The sequence below is a fragment of the Lissotriton helveticus genome, chromosome 3_1 (genome assembly GCF_964261635.1).
Source record: "Lissotriton helveticus chromosome 3_1, aLisHel1.1, whole genome shotgun sequence".
Lineage (NCBI taxonomy): Eukaryota > Metazoa > Chordata > Amphibia > Caudata > Salamandridae > Lissotriton > Lissotriton helveticus.
Window position 1 is genome coordinate 2,034,192,432 of NC_136061.1, and position 20,463 is coordinate 2,034,212,894.

General features: G+C 44.1%; 1 protein-coding gene across 2 annotated transcripts in view; it reads left to right on the top strand.

The window, feature by feature from the left end:
* LOC144824082 (A-kinase anchor protein 13-like) overlaps window positions 1-20,463 on the top strand; it is a 342,578-nt gene that overhangs the window by 65,681 nt on the left and 256,434 nt on the right. For both annotated transcript variants that reach the window (XM_078683161.1, XM_078683162.1), the window contains exon 2: window positions 9,677-9,717. The gene's annotated coding sequence lies outside the window, so the exon portion shown is untranslated. The remainder of the gene's footprint in view (window positions 1-9,676; window positions 9,718-20,463) is intronic.

Genomic DNA, 20,463 nt, shown 5'->3' on the forward strand with positions numbered 1-20,463 from the left:
AGACTCCAACAGTTCCTGCCAGTCTGGAAGTCCATCACCACAGACAGGTGGGTCAGGAAACTTATCCAGTTCGGCTATTGTTTGGAACTGACATCCGCTCCACCAAACATACCCCGTCCTATGTCAGCAGAGCACTTGCACTTATTGCAGCAGGAGGTTCTGGTGATGCTGCAAAAAGGCGCAATAGAGCTCGTGCCAGTGGAGGAAGAAGGCACAGGAGTTTATTCCCTGTACTTCTTAATCCCAAAGAAGGATGGCTCACTCAGACCGATTCTAGACCTACGCCCCTTGAACCAGTTCATTCTTTCAGAACACTTCCACATGTTGACACTGCAGCAGGTTCTTCCCTTGTTACAACGGGGAGACTTCCTCGCAACCTTGGACCTCAAAGATGCTTACTTTCACATACCACTCCACCCATCCCACAGAAAGTACCTCCGGTTCACCATCCAAAACCGGCATTACCAGTTCAAAGTACTCCCCTTCGGAGTGACCACTGCTCCCAGAGTGTTCACAAAATGTCTGGCGACAGTGGCCGCACACCTCCGGAGACAGAGTATACATGTCTACCCTTATCTGGACGACTGGCTCGTTCAGGCAAAAAGTCAGCCCAGCAGTGCGCCGCAGATATGTCCCACACCATTCACCTCCTTCACAGTCTAGGATTTTCACTGAACTACCCGAAGTCGCACCTTCAGCCGGCCCATGTGCGGCAGTATTTGGGCACTACAATCAATACTCTGGCTGCCACAGCTCAGCCAAACCCGGCGAGGATCGACAACATCCTGTCGCTGATCCAAAAGTTCAGACCGCAACACTCACTCCCAGCGAGAGTGTTCATGCAGTTGATAGGCATGATGGCCTCCTGCATCTTCATAGTCCCGCACGCCAGGTTGCATATGCGTCCGCTCCAAGAATGCTTGGCGCATCAGTGGACACAGGCTCAGGGACAGTTGAAAGACCTAGTGTTGGTGACGGGTCGGGCATACAACTCTCTGCATTGGTGGAATCCACACAACCTTTGCAAGGGCCGACCGTTCCAAGAACCTGTGCCACAGATTACACTAACAACGGACGCGTCTCTCCAGGGATGGGGGGCTCATGTGCTCCACTACACAGTGCAGGGACTATGGACAACGCAACAAAAGAAGATGCACATCAACTACTTAGAACTGATGGCAATCTTCATGGCTCTCAAGTCCTTCAAAGTACATCTGTGCAACAAAGTCGTGTTGATCCGGACGGACAACATGACAGCCATGTACTACATTCAAAAGCAGGGAGGTACGCACTCTCCACAGTTGTCTCATCTGGCTCAGAGCATGTGGAAGTGGGCCATTCAGAGGAACATCTTCCTCATGGCGGAACACCTCCCGGGCACGGACAATCAGATGGCGGATCTGCTCAGCAGGTACAGCCACCAGATGCACGAGTGGGAGTTACATCCGTCAGTACTCCGCCCGTACTTCCAGCAGTGGGGTTATCCAGAGATAGACCTGTTTGCCACGGAGGAAAACGCAAAATGCCAAAGCTTTGCCGCCAGGTTCCCTCACCCACTATCGCAGGGCAATGCGATATGGATGAACTGGTCAGGCAGATTTGCGTACGCTTTTCCCCCAGCGCCTCTCATTCCGCTGGTGGCAAGAAAGCTAAAGCAACACTCGCTGACGCTCATCCTAGTTGCTCCAACGTGGGCGCGACAACCATGGTACACCACGTTCCTCGAACTCTCCGTGGTACCGCATCAAAGACTGCACCTCACACCCCGGCTCTTAACACAGAACCGTGGCGACATTCAGCATCCAGATCCGCAGCAGCTCAATCTGGCGATCTGGCTCCTGAGGTCTTAGAGTTTGGCTACCTTGATTTGCCCCCTGAATGCATGGACATCATTCGGGAGGCACGGAAGCCCACTACCAGAGCTTGCTATGCAGCGAAATGGAAGCGGTTTGTCATCTACTGTACAGAGCACGCTATCCACCCACTCGATGCATCCATTCCTAATATCATCTGCTATTTGTTGCATCTTTACAAATGCAATCTGGCATACGCTTCCATTTGGATACACTTATCCGCCATAGCGGCTTATCTCCAAAACAGGCAGCATCTCTCTGTCTTCCGGGTGCCTGCCATTAATGCATTCCTGGAAAGGGCTGAAGCGCGTCATCCCTCCCAGAACCCCGCCAGCTCCTCAATGTGGTACTCACCAGATTGATGGGTCCCCCGTTTGAACCTCTGCATTCATGTGAGCTTCAGTTCCTCACATGGAAGGTGGCTTTTCTCATTGCCATCACGTCTCTAAGACGTGTTAGTGAGATACAGGCGCTCACAATTCAAGAGCCATTTATACAAATTCATTCAAACAGGGTGGTGCTGCGCACTAACCCCAAATTTCTCCCTAAGGTGGTGTCACAGTTTCATGTCAATCAAACCATCGAACTGCCCGCATTCTTTCCCAACCCAGAAACGGTAGCAGAAAGGATGCTCCATACGCTTGATGTCAAAAGAGCGCTTATGTACTACATTGACAGAACACAACCTTTTAGAAAGACACAGCAACTCTTTGTTGCCTTCGCAGCCCAGCATAAAGGCAACCCCATTTCCAAAGCAGGAATAGCCAGGTGGATCGTTAAGTGTATTCAGATTTGCTATCAGAAGGCTAAGCGCACTTTAACGGTCCCCCCCAGAGCACACTCCACACGCAAGTTGGGGGCCTCCATGGCATTCCTGGGTAACATTCCTTTGGAAGACATTTGTAGGGCAGCCACATGGTCTACACCACATACGTTTACCAAACATTACTGTGTAGATGTGCATTCCAAACAGCAGGCAGCTGTAGGACAGGCTGTTCTTAAAACACTTTTTCAGACTTCTGCAGCTGGCACGGGCGGCCGCCGTTAATGGAGGGACTGCTATGTATTCTATGCTATAGATATGAATTTAGCAGCCCACATGCCTCGAACTGAATATGGTACTTACCAGTATGCATCTGTTCTTGGCATGTAGGGCTGTTAACATTCATATCGCCCGCCCTCCTCCCCGGCGCCCGTAGCGGCTGCAGACTTTTCTTGCATTTAATCTCTAGCATGGCCATCACTTACACTGTTAAACTCCATCTTTGCCACAATGGCTAAAAACAATCTGGGGATGGAGTCGATGCCCATGCGCACTGTAGTCCAGGGGAGGAGCCACCTATCTCGTGATACTTCGAAGACTCTTCCAGGACAACAATGTGCAATCATCCAGACCCAACACTAGGCGGCGATCTATTTATTTATTTATTTTTATTTTTTTTATTTATTTTATGTGCTTGTATAGCGCCTGAATAGACCCCCGCAGGGGTATCTCCGCACTTTTGCCATAAGAAGGAGCCAGTACTGTACCAGGTCATTACAGAAAATTGCTGGGTCATGAGGAGTGATTAACTACTAGTGAAAAGGTGGGTTTTAAGGGTTTTACGAAAGGATAGGTGGTTGGTAATGAGTTTTAATGTGAGGGGAAGGGAATTCCAGAGAGCAGGTCCAGCATGCGCCAAAGCACGGCCTCCTTGTCGAGATTTTTTTATTTTAGGAACCTGTAATAGCTGGAGGTTACTGGAACGCAGGGAGCGGCCTGGAACATAGGGCAAAAAGGCTTTTGTGAGATATTTAGGGCCCTTTCCTATCAGACATTTGTGAATAATACACAGAATTTTAAACTTAGTGCGTTGCCGCACTGGCAACCAGTGGAGTTCAGCCAGTAGAGGTCGGGAGGGAGTCCTAGATGGAGCATTAAGGACTAACCTCGCCGCCGTGTTTTGGACTACTTGTAGTTTGTTGAATTGGCCTTCATTGGTTGATAGAAGGAGGCCATTACAGTAATCCAGTCTACTGATAACTAATGCCTGGACTAAGGTCTTTCTGTGATTGTCCGGGAGATAGGGAAACACCCTTCTCAACAGTCCGATGGCCCTAAAGCATGTACCGGCAACTTGATTGACATGATCTTTAAATGTCAGGGATTGATCGAATAACACTCCCAAGTTTTTCACGGTCTGCTTTGGGATGGGAACAGGTCCCAATTCTAAGGGCCACCACTCATCAGACCATTGTGTCACCGCATCCCCAAACAATAGTACCTCTGTTTTGGCCACATTGCACTGCAGGCAGTTCTCTGCCATCCATTTTGACACTGCCCTCATGCCTTCTGCAAAAGACTTTTGTAGAGCAGGTGAAAAGGTTTTAAAAGGGAACAGGAGTTGGGTGTCATCGGCGTAGGACACCGGGGTAAACCCAAAGGACCTCACTAAGTCAGCCAGGGGGGCCACATACACATTAAATAATGTGGGGCTTAGGCATGAGCCCTGTGGCACACCCCTGGTGAGCGCCCTAGAGGTGGATTTATGGGAGCCCAACCTGACTTCTTGAGAGCGGCCGGAGAGAAAACTCTCCATCCAGGACAGGGCTACACCTCCCAGTCCCACATCCCTCAGACGGCCGAGAAGCAATTCGTGAGACACCGTATCGAAAGCAGCGGATAAATCCAACAGCACTAGAATCATAGACCCCCCACCGTCCAGTGTCATCCTGATGTTATTGGTCACTGCTAGTAGGGCTGATTTGGTGCTGTGATTAGGCCTAAACCCAGATTGTGAAGGGTCTAGGCCTTCCGCTGCCTCGATATGATTTGATAGATGGGTGTTCACGTGCTTCTCTGTCATCTTACCGATGTATGGTAAGAGGGAGATGGGCCGGAGGTTAGAAAGATCCGTCCAGGGAGAGGCCGCTTTTTTCCTTATTGGGTTTACCACCGCAATCTTCCATTCCCTAGGGACTTGTCCCTTAGCCAGTGAGATATTCATAACTGCCTGGATGGAGGGTCCCAAAAGGGAGATCAAAGGGGCCACCATTTTTGCAGGGAGGTAATCATTGGGAGAACCGGTTTTCATGTGGTTGATAAGGGGTGGAAGATCTTGATCACTGACTGGTGGGATGGTAAGTAAAGAGTTTATATTCTGTGTGGGTGGATTTTCTGAGAGGGAAGTCATGGTTCCTGCATCCCTAGTGGACAAAATTTTGTTGTAGATGAGATTAATTTTGTCCTCAAAGAACGCAGAAATCTCATCACAAAGTGTTTGTGATACATCATCGGGGCTCTCACTAGCTGTGGGTTTTATAAAGCTCTGCAAGATTTTAAACAATTCCCGTGGACAGTTGCCTGCCTCTGCCAGTTGTAGGGAGAGGTTATTTTTCCTTGCTAGATTAATTTCTATGCTATAGATATGAATGTTAGCAGCCCTACATGCCAAGAACAGATGCATACTGGTAAGTAGCATATTCATCATGCTTTAGAGGTGAGGGTGAGCCTGATGTTAGGATGGACCTGACTCGTCCCACTAGTTTATTAAAAATATATATACTGCCATACAGTGCGCAGGGGCAAATTTGGGGCACACCTCATGTCTGCTCTGATGGGAGAGGGAGGGGTAAGATTGGTGTGTCTTGTTTGCAGTGGGTGTGTGGCCAATGCAGAGTGAAACACTGCAGCACTTTGTTTTGCCCCAAAGGCAAAATCCCTGGTGTCCAGTTGTTGGAACCTGGGATGTCAGGTCACCTAGGGTAGCCTGGCCTAGGGTAGGGCACAATACTAGAGGCACAAGTGTGAAGGTTGCAAACCACCCAGCAGTAATTCCACGCAATAACACATAAAAAGGACACTACACCAATGTTGGAAAAAATAAGTACTGGTTTATAAAAATAATATCTCTGCTCTTTGGTTTCCAAATTTACAACTTAGGCATTTCGGTTTGTCTTGGAAGCAATAACTGTACTTTTAAGCTACTAAAGCATTTTATCAACCAGCATTTACAGTACATTACATTTAGTCATGCCTCTTAACCAAAACTGGCAGGTAACACTTCTACTCTTATAGCTCAGATATGCCTTTACTGTACTCGGCTTCACTCTTATCACAGCATTACTTTAGTAGAGGCAAGATCAGCACTTATATTAAGTCAGGTATGCAATATCCATTACATTGATAACCCTACAATTCCCCTTCTTAGCTTGTCAAAGAAGAACTGGTTATAACCAATTAAATCAGCATTCAATAAAGCCCTGTCAGGGATTTCTCATGGACACTGCACTCCTGGGGACAGATTCTCTGCTTATTCACTTGTTGGGCCTCAATCTCTGGCACCAGTTTTACTCTTGTAGAAGTCCCTTCCCCCTCGTGTTTATCTCTTTACTTGTTTTTACCACGATACTGGGTTCATCCTGCGCCAGAAGCAAGGGGGAATTCACCGCCGATATGGCCAAGAAACCGAGTGTGGGAGAGGCTCACTCGCCTCTGGAGGCTCCTCTGCTCTCCCTCCCCACTCGGGCCAGCTCCTCCGTGTGGCGCGCGAGCAGAGGGAAAAGGCGGAACACACTTCAGGCAGACGAGACTCCTGGCGCTCCCCTTCAGCGCTGGTCCGGCGAAGACACCTCTCCCGCTGTCATGTGCGGAACACCCACACTGGCGCTGCCTCCTATTGCGCGAGCGCCCAGGGAAGGACACTTCTCACACGGGCCTGCTCGGTCCTAGGCCCCTCCTGAGGAGATAGCTGCAACGACTTGGGCATGCGCGAAGGCGCCTTTTGGCAGTGTCTCGCCCTCACTCTCTCCTGACAACCGGGGCGCTGCACAGCAACGCGACTGGAGCGCGGTAGGCGCCCCCGGGGTCCCGGTCACGAAGAAAAGCCTCACAAAGCTTCTCAGGCTCAGGGGATCCTGTGAAGGCGCTGACACGGGGCGCAATCGGTGCCCCAGGGGTCCCACTCCCAATTTGATGAAGAGAACGAGATCCTAGCCCCTCACTTTCCACCCAACAGGCTGGAAGGCTTGCCACACCCCACAGGACCAGTCAGTAGTAAGGATATCCTGTTATATCGAGGAAGTACTTCCTTTCCACACTATAGAGAGGTGGGGGGGGGGGGCTCATTCAGAGTAGAGCCACAGAGCTCTTTTTCAGCACTAACCCCTATCCCTCCTTACTGGACAGTCTTAGGGGCACCAGGGAACTCTTTCTTCAGCTCCCAGGGCAGGGTCCTTCTGAGCTCCCAAGACTACTGGAATTAACCCCTTCACCTAACTGTCCAGGATCAGCAGGATGAACTAACTTGGCTAGGACAACAGGAAATGGGAGGTGGAAAAGCCTTGACAGAGGGCTACCCTTGTAGAGTAATCCACCCTTCAGGTTCCTACCCCTACCAGACCTCAGCCTTCACTCTAGCTGCTCCTCACTGACAGACAAAATGGCTGTCCAGCATTCCGCCTTTTATAGGCTGACCCTCAGGAGTCCAGAAGGGACCAGAAGGTTCTGGAACGCCCTATACTAGTCTATGGGCAAGTTCTGGGTTTGGCAGTTGGTAGCCACCATTTTGCGGTTCCAACTATTTTTCCTGACAGGACAGGCCTCTAGGCCTGAGGTGAAAAATTATGAGGGGGAAAAGAACACCTATCCCCTTGACCAACACCTAGAAAAAGTTAGTGGACAAAAATTATTAAAGGTATGAGGGGCAAAAAGGGGACAAAATAAATAATAAATTGGAGGGACTACGCAAAAGGCCAGACAGGTCTAACACAAGTGTATATTCTACCACCTAGGGGCATGTTTGAATCAAGCCTCCTAGCCACCAGGGAGGCAGAAAGACACTATTGACCCCACTGGGGCAGGGGTATGGCTCAATTCCGGGGTAGGCTGGCCCATCCTGTTGTTTGTTTTCGTGCCATTTTGACATCCCTGGTGTCTAGTGGGCTTTCTGCCTTCTGTGGGGGTTGGGTGGCAGATAGTGTGTGAATACCCTATCTACCCCCACGAGGTGCAGAAAGTCTATTGGGCCCCGAGTTGGGGAAGGGCACGAGCCCTTGCCCTGGGTGAGATAAGTTCCTGAGCACTGATTCAGTGAAAGTTACTTTAACTTCAATGTAATAATGTCATCACGCCATGCACGCTAATCATCATTACAGTAAAAAAAACAAAAAACAATCCGGTTTCTCAGGAAGCTCTTCTAAAGAAGCCTAAAGTAAAACAAAGAAAAATAAAGGGCTCCCTCTGGTAACCTTTAAATACCTCCGCAGTGACCGCCAATGGCTGACACACACTGGGTCTATTGGCCAATACCTGCACTTAAAAGTTTACCACTTGTTGACAGCGAAACGCTGTGAAAAATGTTAACTCCCAAAAACACTAAGGTCCTCATTGGGAGTGGTCTGTAATCTCGTTTACTTAGCCACCCAGGAACTGCCAGTAATTCTGGCAGCAGGAAAACAGCAGCCATTATGAATTTTCCGGAAATATTTGGCAATGAGACTGTCTTGCATATTTCATTATGTTTTACCCGGTGTTCCACCTGGATAATTTGCTGCTTTAAGCAGGTAAAATGCCTTGGTGAAACAACACAGAAATGTGGTGGTCCTGCAAAAACTATAATTACTACAGGGCTGCTAACTCTTGTTACTGGCTCCATCTGATGTATTGGGTTGCTCATGCTGGGGTCCTGATTTAAATTTTTTTTTTTTTAGAGTTTAGCAGACAGTGTACTTTGTAAAAAAAAAAAATATATGGATGCCCATACTTACACTACCATTGACTATATAGTGCAGTTGTAATATGGCAAAAAATACATTTGCTGCGTTTTTGATCGAGCACCCTGTACACTAAACTCTAAATATGGCCCTTTTGGCATCTCCCTTTTGAGTTTTAGCCATGGCGACTTTCACCAGTACAATCATTGTTTTCAGTTAACTGTTCTCATTTTTAATAGAAATCATAGTACTGCAAACCCATTTTCACAACACTTAATGCATGTGATTTTTGGATATGGGCAGGTTGTCTTGATAGTTATCTTTCTGATCTTTTCTCTGTGGTCATTAAAAAGATAGAGGAAATGCAGTGTACTCTATTTAATAAATATTTCCGTGTGTGTGGATGTTTTACATAGCACCAAGTTCTGAGGCCAGTTACGATGATGCAAGGTATATTTTTAGTGCATGCAATATTCTCTTAATAAAGAGGAGGCCATGAATTTGATGGCAGACAGAAACTATCTTTTAAGTTGTTGAGGTGGGTGGAACATTATCGTCATACTGTGGGAGTGCCATGATCCTACTGGAGGTGTTTGAACGCTGTATATACATAGTTCTGAATGCCAGATGACAAGTTGGAAGGAAGAATAACACAGGGACAGGTTGAACAAACCACGGGTGATAAATGACAGAGAAGGGCTGCTAAATTGATAGTGTTCTTGAGTCATTAGCTTTGATATGATTCATACGTTACACCAGTGTTTGCCAAATTCATCTTTCTTTGCTTATTAAAGGAGGTGGTAGAACTACTGCTATCTCCTTGTTGTTTCATTAGTGATTGTGTTTACCTTTAATATTGTTTTCATTCTTAATGTAGAGGTGTTAACTTGAAGATACCATTATATTCTATAACATTAGTCCTGATCATAACTATGCTTGAGTTGATTATCAAACTTAAGGAGGCATTGTATAATTTAATGTATCATTTATTGAAACATTGGTTTCTTCCTAGCTCTTGATCAGTATTTGAATCATTATTTTGTTTGCATCAATTGACATCAATGTACCTGAAATGAAGCCAAACTTAACTCTGCAACCTTTAAAAAAAATCTATTTTCTCCTTTTTTCAGGTCCTGGATTTTTTTTATTTCTATCTAACAGATCTTGTTTGGTAAGTAATTGAATTTATCTATTTAATATATTCACCCTTTTTACTTAAAGCAGGGCGCAATTTACTTTAGAGTGCATGACTATGCATACACATGGAGATATTTTGCATGCCATTGAATATGTTGGCTTTTTAGCAATGGGGAGGTGATTTTAGGAATGGAGTGTATGCGGCCTTTGAATTGTTATTCTACCTTCTTTAAAAGAAAGAGTGGGATCTCTTGTTGCTGGAGTGAAATTTCTTCCCATTATATTTATATATATATATATATATATATATATATATATATATATATATATATATATATATATATTATACATTTTCCACTCCTTCTGCCTAACCTACTTGATAATTTGTGTACCTATTTAAACCCTATTTGGTGTCCTTTTTCAAAAATGTCAGTCGAACTTTTTTGTAGATGTTTAATTGATTGGTTGCATGCACTGACTGTGGAGGGTGGAGGGTGGAGGCTTTGAGCCTTTCACATTTTCTGTGTAAGCTGTGGCGCAGCATTCTGCTGGGTTAAAGATTGGTTCTCCTTATGGGTTGTCCTTTTCTTGTCTCCAGGTTAACGTGCCTAATTATCAACCTGTGAAGAATGAATTGAGGTATTAAATGTGAAAGTTCCTTACATTTCCCAGTCTTTGTATCTAGATACTTGAATTCCTCTGTGAAATTAGTTGCTTGTTTGCAGTAGTCCTACTCTACTTTACTTTTTAGATTGTGTTCCTTTCATAGAAACCTTTTATTGATGTTGCAGTGTTTGGTCCAGTCTTGTTTTCCTGAAACTGCTCGACTGGTTCCTTCGAATCTCTTGTGAGAGTCTACAGATTGTGATATGTAAGCAGGTATCTCACAAATCATCCAGTTTAAGGGCTAACAAGCAGTCACAAAGACAATAGGTCTGGGTTTGTTGTGCTAAACCATGCAGCGTTGACATATTCGAGCAAGACACATGGGATAAAACGAGCAGGACTGGACAGAGAGGGCTGCAGTTGCAAAGTAGTCTCTCATGCAGTTTATTACATGTTTTAGAGGGTGGGTGCAGGAATAGACTCAAACAGCCACTTCAATTAGGGGAGGAATGAACACTCCACTGCGTTAAGCGTATATGTGATTGACAAAAACTGAAGCCAAGAACTGAAACGGGCTTGTCGAAGAAAGCCAATGATTGGAAGGGGTGGACTAAAAGCTCTATCTGTTTGTTAGTAATAGGTCCGACAGCTGCACTCGTAAAACCCAGACCTTAAACTAAATCTCTATTCAGTAAACCTGTACTAAATATGCTGCTTCCATCGCTGACGCTCTGTTAATTGTTTTTATATAGCTCTTCATATCGTAATTCTACAGTTTCTAGATGTTGTAAATAAAGGATGTTCCTATTGCACACTTTGCTAGCCTTAATACAGATGTAAGGCCGAGTCTGCCATGCCAGGTTTCAAACTTGAGACCTTCAGAACACCGCAGTGAGCGTTCAGTGGCCCATCCAGCCGTCTACCCTGATACAAATAATAATGTAATGAGAGCAGTGCTGGAACTCTAGAAGTGCAGGTACTCCTTGTCACAGATAACCTTTGCTGCTGAGAAGTGTCAGTACTGTCCCATTCAAAGCATGGTTTACAGAATGCACATGCCTAAACATAAGTAGTGTTATGTTTTGAAACTCTGTACTGTTTTTTTGTTTTTTTTAAACTTCGTCGAATACACCGCGAAGGATAGCATTGTTGCTAGCATAATTTACATTTCTAGTTTTTTTTCTTAAATTGTTCAGAACGTGATATTTCCACATTCTACATAAGAATTGCAATTCTTCTTGACAGTCACATATTCCATCCTACTTGGCATGAATCTTGAATGACATCTACATGCAGCGTGCTTTTTCCTTTTTTTCTTTCTAAACTGATTTTATTGCGTTTTCCAAAAATAAACAAGGTTCACATTGCAATTCCTGTACATCAGAAGGATTCAATTGACAGGAACACAGTAGGCAGTACCCGTAATCATCATGCTGAACGTGCCTTTTCCTTATGTTCATATGACTTTTTTGATGTTGCCTTCGGGAATTATTTCATGTGTGAAAAATTATTAAAAATGAAATATGAACACCCTTTCTCTTTTCAGTGTGTAGTTAATTGTAAAAGCAGGTCAATTTCCCGACCATTTTGAAATGGACCGCCAGTAGTTATGAGGAGTTATAATCCAGAACATGCTAGGAACTATTTACTAGCAGTAGCTAATCACTGAGGTCTCCGCTGGTAATCGCACAGTGTTGTCTTCAGTTACACAACCTTATACCACAGGAAGATGGTTGGTTTCAGTAGTGAAACGCCTTGTACTTGCCCAAGTCTTCCTTCTCTTGCCATTTTTTGATACGACTGTAGGAGGAAACGCCAGGCCTGGATGCTTCCTTTACTTTTGCTTTGTTTATTCCTGTGTTCTACCTTTATTCTTTTTAAACCCGTGCGGATTTTTCTGAACCGGCATGGAATGATATTGCACATCCTTTCAACATAGGTCTCAAACCCTCTGCTTATTGTGATCCAGCTGTTGTGTATCTACGCACATTTTCTCAAAGTAGTCAACAAGTTGACATTGGTTTTTCTCTCATGTGCAAATCTGTAATTAAAGGTTGTGACTGCATAATTTCGTGAATAAAGGGGAAGACAGCATGTTTACGTCAAAAAAACTGTTAGTGAACAACTGATATTTGAATCCACCTAGATAAATTACAAGCTCTTTGCTTCTAAGTGAAGACTTGAATTTACAGTTTCGCAAATCATTCTGTTGTACTTTGGTGTAATATGCTTTAAGGCCCAGGTCCATCTTTTTAGCAGCATAAAAGCATTGAGGGGAGAAAATGTGTAATACAGCCAACCAATTTACACAAAGAATCCTCTTGGACACACAGAAAACTATGTAAAGTTAAATTGATTTATTACAAAGCCAAAAATAACTGAACATAAAGACTCCTCAAGATGAGTGTAGAAATATATCGGAATTAGCATAAAGCCAAATCTGTGTATCCAGTTGAGACGATGTGACCTAAACAATGCAATTAATTCAAGAAGCAGAATGCAGAGGAGCAAAAGGTACACATTTTCCTACATCAAAGGATGTTGAATGAAGAGCATTCATTTATCCCTACTCTAACACTAAGATGACATCCCTACTTAAGCATTTTCAGGAAGGAAGATAAAACGGTGCCAGCATGTGCAGTCTTCCTAAGAAGTCTCTTCTCAGTCAGTGGGTCATGTAGCATAAAGCTACAGAGACAGAGCTTGTTCTCTGATGCTCTCTCTCCGAAGACAGAAGAAGAAGTGGGCACTTTCCCTAGTCCCATTTTCACATTATACGTAGACCATTTTCCCAAGATTCATTATGTATCATGCCATCTGCTCTGGGTACAATTCTAAAGGTGTTTTACCATAGAACAGTGGTATTCCTACCTTGCAACATTTTGTCCTTGTTTCTCAGGCCTTCTCCTGTGTTAAGCACATCGACCTTCCTTTATCGACTCAAGCCACACAAATGTAACTTCTTTTCTCCTTGCCTGACTAGTAAAACAGAGACATTATTCTAGCTAACAAGATCACCTCTTTCACCTGCAATACAAACATGAGAAAGAACAATTCCACAGCACACATGAAATTCAAACTGTTAATTCTAAAGTGAGAGTTTCCAGGTAACTTCGTTTTAGGCCTTCAAAATTCAGCTAACATAAGAAAGCACCATGGGAACTTTATAAAATTGCGTAGGAAATAAGGCACCTTTAATTAATGCATGTACCTACATATAAATAACACGATTAATAAACCCATTTAGTACATGAATAATTGTGAGTTTCACAACACAAGTTCTTCACATAAATTTTCTGCTAGTTACATCCACCTTCTACATTAATTCTCCATGTTATTTTTCAATGGCCTAAGCACATCACGTTTCAGGTTATTACATTTTGAAATTCTAACACTTCATATTAATACGACAAAGACTTATATGTGGATGCACTCTACACGTGTGATTGTAATGTGCCCATACAAATAAAATGTGATTTCCGCCACATTAGTTCCCCCTCTGATGATGTTGAGTCCCCTCGAAACACTAAAATCCATGTAGAATAGACCAATCTAAACAAATGTCGTAGCTAGTCTCCTCTATCTGAACTTCTCCAATCGCTTCAAATTCTCATAAGGACTGCCCTGCAGTCTTTCCACCCTTCTCTCTCTTTCCCTTTAGTAGTTCTCCACTTGCCTATCCTTGTGCCATTTGTATTCTCTTTACATACCTACAAAAATGATAACACAGACTACAACAATAATGATTGGCTTCAAGATATATCAAGGAATTCCTTTCCCTAGGTTAGCAAACCAACTCCCAACTGCTCCAAATGCCTTTCCGATCTCATCCCAAACTCCCTCAGCTGCCAGATCATGTATCTCGTGATGAATCTTGGTGATGTTAGATATCCCCTCAGATCTTTACTTTTGTCAGCGATATAAGTGCAACACTGTTGGACCTTCAGCATCCAACAGACTCTGCCTTCCTTTGCCAGTAACCCATCTAACGCAAGACTATTTTGCTCTCACCATCGCCCTTATCGAAACGATTTCTCCATCTGTGAATAGCAATGACTGAGCTATGTTAATATACAACTTATCCACAATGGTGGACAACTTCCTGATCTTGATGACGTTCAGTACCACTCCTAAACTAGATCTCATCGCTCCAAATATGTCTCCCACAACTTCACCAGCACTCAGTCAACGTTTTTCTCTATGGTTCAATTTTCCCTCCGGATCTTCCACATGATATATCTTTGGAAACACACCTGCCACATAACAAGTACCATACCAATATTTTGTTAGCCGAACATATGCATTCTTCCTACACACAAAATATACTCCTGGCACCACTTGTACAGCTTCTTGTAGAAACTACTTCCAAGGACCATTGATTAGAAAGATATGGTCACACACACACTCTGTTCTACAAACACAATGTCATAACTGCTCTGAACCTAACTAATGCAAAGCTTGCCTTGCTGTTCCCAATTTAAAGCTATAGGACCATAGCTTTCCTTAGCCTTGTGAGCTAACTCCTCTTTGGTCCATTCAACTTTACTATCCTGATTGTTAAACTTAACAACTAGTCCCCTATGTCGATCTTCTACTTGAGCTACAAATTTCTTCTCTATGTCTGTTAATATGCAGTTTTGGTTATGTCTATGCGTGTAAGCGGTGTCTAATGTTACTGTGGGTTCAAAATACTTTCTCATTTGCTCCTCCTGCTTCTAGTAATCATATTTGTTCAAATGTTTATAGACTGGTATTTCTGAGAGTACCACATCATAATTTGAGAAGTAGTACTCATAATGGCCTTTCCCATAAAACATGCTAAGGAGCAAACTTCAACTAATGCCATACGTCAAGGACAAGTGATGGTATCTAAACCACTCCTCCACTTAAGGAGGCAATTGCATGCACACACCGCAATCTCTCACATCCATAGTATTGACATATTCATAAAGCAACTTAACATAAGCGTTCACATTTAGACAAATCTACATGAAGTGTCGTATAGTTCCTATAAATCTATATAGCATGTCCACGTTTAGACAACATAGACTGTGGGGTTGGTGTCCAGACTGATTCCAGACACCCCCACCGGGTATGTTCACCTGTATACCAGCTAGCTCACAGCTCCTCTGTAAATTTCTCTTACCAAGGAGAGAATAGTTCTTGGCAACTATTGAACATGATAACCCTTTCCCATCGGGGATCGTGGAAACAGTACCGTACTTTTGGCTCGTACTCACTTTGTCTCAGAGAGATACACAGAATAAACAGTGGGTACGTTTTCAATAAGCATTTATTGAACGAGCGTCATTCTACTATAAAATATGTGTGCTGAAACAATCGTAAGACAGAGACCGATATAAACGATATTAGGCACCAATAGAGTAAATGGATGGTAGATTTCTACCACAGTGCTAAAACAATTAAATATATGCAGGCATGTAAATACACCACAGTAATAATGCATTCTCCTACGTTTCAACCCTAACTATATGTACCCAAGTGTACCTAACGTGTACGTAGGTGTAGAGCCAAGAATCCCCCTAGGATGAAGCCAACCCCATTACCTGAATTGAGAGACTGTGGGACCCCGTCTTGGTCTTGAGATGGACACCCTGCGAGAGATGTCAGATCACTTGAAGCTGGAGTGTCTGCGTGCAGAAACCTCAACGTCTCGTATGGGCATGGAAGTCTTTCTCTTCTACTTGCTCTCGCAAATATATGGTGTATATATACCCAAAAGGTGCTGTCAGGGTCTCTACCTTGCTGTGTCATGTCGGCTGAGGATGACGGAAGGGATGACCCTTATACATAGTTATTATGCAGACAATGGTAATCCTGCTGTGATTCTGAGAATCTTCATGCATAATTAATGAGTGTGGTTTTAGGGGAAAACTACTCTACATTTATGCAGTGCTTAACTAGGTAAAAGGTCAATATCAAAACTTGGTATGTTGTGTGATGGTACTGTACATGTAGTGAAGGTTTAGGGGACTACTCAAACCTATATTGTGGTACCCTATGAAACATAACAGAAGAAAGCGACAAGTTTGCTCTATTAAGCCTATATCCGATCCTAGTGTGCCCTTTTTTTGAGGCAGCAGTTTATTTATTTATTTATTTATTTATTTTTTACATTTGTATGGCGCACAGCTACCCAAGAAGGGTTTCCCGGCGCCGATGATTCTTCTATGAACGGAGGTAACGGTGAAGCATAGGAACTTATTTCTGGAAGAGCCAGGTCTTTATATTCTTTCTGAAGCTGGCGTAATTTTCTTCCTTTCGGATATTAGGGGGAAGTTTGTTCCACAAGGAAGGCCCTAGTACAGAGAAAGATCTACCTCCTATTCTTGCCAGTTTGAATCTCGGGGTCGAGAAATTTGCTGCGGTAAGAGAACGCAGTTCTCTCCCCGGAGTGTAGGGGGTTGCTAAGGATAAAAGATACTTAGGTGCGGTGCCTGATTTTATCCTAAACATGTAGCACAGGGCTTTGAACCTGACCCGGTTCTCTACCCTGAGCCAATGTAGGTCTTTCAAATGTTTAGACACGCTAGCAGATTTAGGAATGTTACAGAGTAGTCTTGCAGCCGAGTTTTGGACTAGCTGTAAGCGTTTAATGACTGCTTGATTCGAACCCAGCTAGAGAATGTTGCCGTAGCCAAGCCGTGATGTGATTAAGGCATTGACTACGGTCTTTTGTGTTGCAGGGGGCAGCATCCAGAGGATTTTTCTCAACCATCTCAGGATGGTGAAGCAGAGGCCTACTACTTTATTAGCTTGAAGTTTCATCGAGAGAGTATTATCGATGGTGACCCCTAGATTTCTAACGTGGGTAGCAGGGATGGGGATATTGCCTAGCTCCGTGGGCCAATGAGAGGCATTCCATAGGTGTTTATTTTTTCCCAAGAGGAGGATTTCTGTTTTTCCACCGTTCAACTTCAGCTGGTTTGTAGACATCCAGCTGAAGATTTTTTCTAGCCCTAATTTAAGGGTGGACGGAGCCGTCGGTTTGGACTCTGACAATGAGAAGACGATTTGAGAGTCGTCTGCATATGTCATCAGGGTGAGTCCCGCCCTGTCTGCTAAATCTGCCAGGGGTCTAAGGTAAAGATTAAAAAACAAAGGGCTTAAAATAGAGCCCTGGGGTACACCGTGCGGGGTACTGAACGTGTCCGAACGGGCGATGGGAGATGAGATCTGAAAGGTTCTCTGGGACAAAAAAGACTCAATCCATTTGAGCGCTTTGCCCTGTATACCGTTTCTCCCGAGCGTGGCCAGGAGTTTGGCGTGGGAGATGGTATCAAATGCCGCACTCAGATCAAGCAAAATGAGTGCGACTGTCTGGCCATCATCTAGGAGTTTCCTGATGGTTTCGGTTACTCCCAGCAGAGCAGTTTCGGTGGAAAAACCCGCTCTGAAACCTGACTGAGACGGGAGGAGGAGCGAATTTTCTTCGGTGAAGAGGGTGAGGGCAGAGTGGATGTGTCTTTCAAGTAATTTTGAAAAAATGGGGAGGAGTGAGATGGGTCGGTATTTTGCAGGTAATTCAGGGTCTGCTGAGGGTTTTTTCAAAAGTGGGCATACCATCGCATGTTTCCAGATTGATGGTACTATGGAGAGCTGAAGGGAAGAGTTAAGACTTTCAGCAATGATGGTCAAGGCTGGGTCATCCAGTTGTCTGAAAACAGAGGCGGGTAATGGATCACAGGGGGAACCAGATTTGACAGTCTTGAGAGTAAATTTCAGTGATTCCAAGGTGAAGAGGGGCCAGTGGTCAAGGATGTTAGTTTGTTGACCATAGGGGCATTTCCTCTCTAGGATCATGACCGGGGGTGTTTCTGGTGATGTCGGAAATGATTTTTCCGACATCACCATGGTAGGTGTGGAAGTCCCATGTACCCCCACTCCCTGTTCCTCAATCTTGTTTGCGCTTAAAATGGACTCAGTGATGACTACAGCTATTACTAATAATTACTCCTACAATGAGTGTACCTATAATACATTTGCGCCTATGATTCAAATTTCCCGACTACATTTTCAAAGTGGCTTGGATTGTAGCTGGAAGAGGATTAATCGCACAGTCTCCTTACTCTGCCTCTTATCCACATGCAGCAAAAGTCTTTAAGAAACTTGTCTTTGGCTCTTGGAAAGTTCTTTTAGCAGTCCTATGCACAATATTTACACAGCTTGGAAAACTTCCTTAGCCCTCTTTATTCTTCTAAATAATGTCCCTATTTTTATTTTTATTCTACTCAGGCCTAAGTTATCTTCTTTAAAGCAACTTATTTACAGTTCGAAAGTTCAATTTACATCCTTTGAGATCAAAGCCAATCTCCTCAATGACTTGTAACAGTTTAGCTCTCAACACTGTAATCTCTTGAGGAGACTGTGGAGCTCTGATGCTGGGAAATTCGATGTCTTCCAGAATCGGAGTCCCTAAGCTACTCAACCTTGGTGGGAACGGCACACTCAATGACAGAAGTGCATTAGCCTCAATTCCAGGAACTCTCCACAAGAGCTTGACAATCAGTATTGAAATCTCTGACCTCACTCTCCCTGGCATTTGTAACCAGATAAGTCCACTCAGGAGAAGAATATCTCTGACATGGGTCTCTTGTTCTCATGGAACTGCTAGCGATTCCTGTGGCTTGCTCGGACTCACTCAGGTTAGACTCGAAGACTCACTTATTAGTGAAAGTCCTCTTTTGGGTGCAAGTCTCAAGTTCCTTTTCTTCTATCTCCCAGGCCACGTTTCACCTACGGCATCCTTCTTCCTTAACTGCACATGACTATTTTCCACACTGGTTTTTTCTGCTGAGTCAGACTCTATAGCACTTGCAACGTTACCCTCAGAGTCTATACCATGGTCTCGAGTAGCTTGACCCTCCTCAACCTGATCTGCTGGTTATCCACCCTCCTTGGGAACCTCCACAGTTTGACTTACCCTTTCCGCTGACCTCTCTGTCACGCCTGGAACTACTTCTGGGAGAGGAGCTGTTTTATTGGAGGGACCTGTGACTCATCTGGTATGGGAAGCATGGATCCAGTTTCAAATTCCTCCACACTTCACAGCAGTATTAGTCACCAATATCACTTGATATGGTCCACGCCACTGAGAGTCAAGACCGTATTTCCTCATATGCTTTTGGACAAGCACTCAGTCACCGGGGCTCAGGTCGTGGTGGAGGTCTTTCGAATCTGTGCAGTTGCTGTTTCAACCTGATGACACAGAACGAACCACATCAGCCAATACTCTACAATAGTTAAAAATCAAGTCATCTGTGATATTGATCAATGTGGTGGCAGTCACAGCAGACAAGCGCATCGCTCTTCCCAAAAAAAATTCATGTGGCGATAACCCAGTTCTCCTGTCAGGAATGCTGCTCAAACTCATCAACCAAAGGCAACAGATCCAGCCATTTTAAAGATGTTGAGGCACACGCTTTGCCAGTCTTGCCTTTAAAGTCCTGTTGATTTGTTCTCTATGCCAGATGCCTCCGGCCTGTAACTACAATGCAGTCTCTGATCCACACTCGGGGAGGTACACAACAATTTAATGAAAGTGTATTCTTCTATCTGACTACAAGGTAGTTGGGAATCCGAATCTAAGAATGAGTTCCCTCAACAACAACTTTGGTACTGTGAGACTATCACACCTTCTAGTTGGATAAGCTTCCACCCATTGACAAAAGATGCACACAACATCCAATGTGTATCTCAATCCATTACACTCCAATTGGATCCTTTTGAAAGGAACCCCTGTTCTGCCAATGTGGCTCAAGGCAACAACTGTCTTTTTTCCAGCATTTATTTGTTGGCACGTGACACACCAATGACATACTGCTTCTGCAATCATGCAAAACCTTGTATTGGACCAAATCTGCCTAAACAATCTCACCAGTGCATCCTTTCCTATGTGAGCTGTTCCATGAATCTGCCTTGCCATTGGGTTTAACAAACAGTCAGGTAATATTGCCACACGATCAGCTGAAACCTATGTCATTTTCTCCTTTATCATAACCTGCTCTAATCCAACTCGCTTGTTCTTAGTCCGTAGCTTCCAATTGCAAACGCCTGACTTCATCCCATGTGTCTGCAACAGCTAGTATCATGCCGAGTTCGATTTTCTCTGTACTATTGCAGTGTATTCCCCATTGAAAATACATGCATTTTT